Below are 869 nucleotides of genomic sequence, written 5' to 3'. Positions count from 1 at the left end.
TTTTCTTTTTTCAATGCTGTCTGATGTATGACAATATGGTTATAAGCCTATACTGCAGTTTGCATCACATTTATAGAAAAAGGTTAAAACTGAGATTGATTAATTATAAGTATCAACTTGTTGATGTTAATAGTATTGTTTAATTATCATATCTTTTTTACTTTTTACGCATCAATCGAAAAACTGGTTCTGACATTAAAAGACATTTATCCAAAAAAAAAACAAAACCAAAGAAAAAAATACCAGAGTTCAAAAACATTGTAGGTATCCAGTTTTGTTACTTGAATAAATGACAGGGCCGGCGCAAAGTTCAACAGCAAGTTGGCGTTGACAACGAGTCTCTTCCTTGCGTCAGGTTATACCAGAGGTTCCCAACCTCGTGTCTGCGGGTACCAAGGCGCCCGCGGAACGATTCGTGTGCGCCACTATTCGATATAGACATATCTTTTCGTAAACATCGATTAAAATTTTGAACTGCTTTCATTATTTTCTAGGAGCAAGGTTTATTCCAAACGTTCGTATGTGTACGAGATTTTATGTATGGTTTACGATTTAAAAATACATTTCTCTGGTTGTATGCAATTTGAATAATGATTTTATTATTTCGAAACATTTTCGTTATTGTTTATTAATAAACTATTAGAATAAGAAAATAAGTGATGGATAAATGAGGAGTTATGGAAAGAGGTCCATTAAAAATAACTAGTGCCCGCCACTGACCGATATTTTAGAATGTTCTCTAGAGTACAACAAGGTTGGGAACCCCTGGATTATACCAAACGAGAGCTGCGCGCGCGCACTTCGTTGTCATGTATGTCAGTCGGTGCGCGAATGTGCGTTGAGTCGGACGTCAAACGCACCGTAATCGT

General features: G+C 36.2%; 1 protein-coding gene across 2 annotated transcripts in view; it reads left to right on the top strand.

The window, feature by feature from the left end:
• The window catches only part of LOC106106619 (ATP-binding cassette sub-family G member 1-like), a 23714-nt gene that overhangs the window by 981 nt on the left and 21864 nt on the right, over positions 1-869 (top strand). The gene's annotated exons all lie outside the window — the stretch shown is intronic.

This window comes from Papilio polytes, unplaced genomic scaffold, assembly GCF_000836215.1.
Source record: "Papilio polytes unplaced genomic scaffold, Ppol_1.0 DF822178.1, whole genome shotgun sequence".
NCBI classification, from domain to species: Eukaryota; Metazoa; Arthropoda; class Insecta; order Lepidoptera; family Papilionidae; genus Papilio; species Papilio polytes.
Note: the sequence above shows the minus strand (reverse complement) of the source record. Positions and strands in the feature narration are given on the sequence as shown.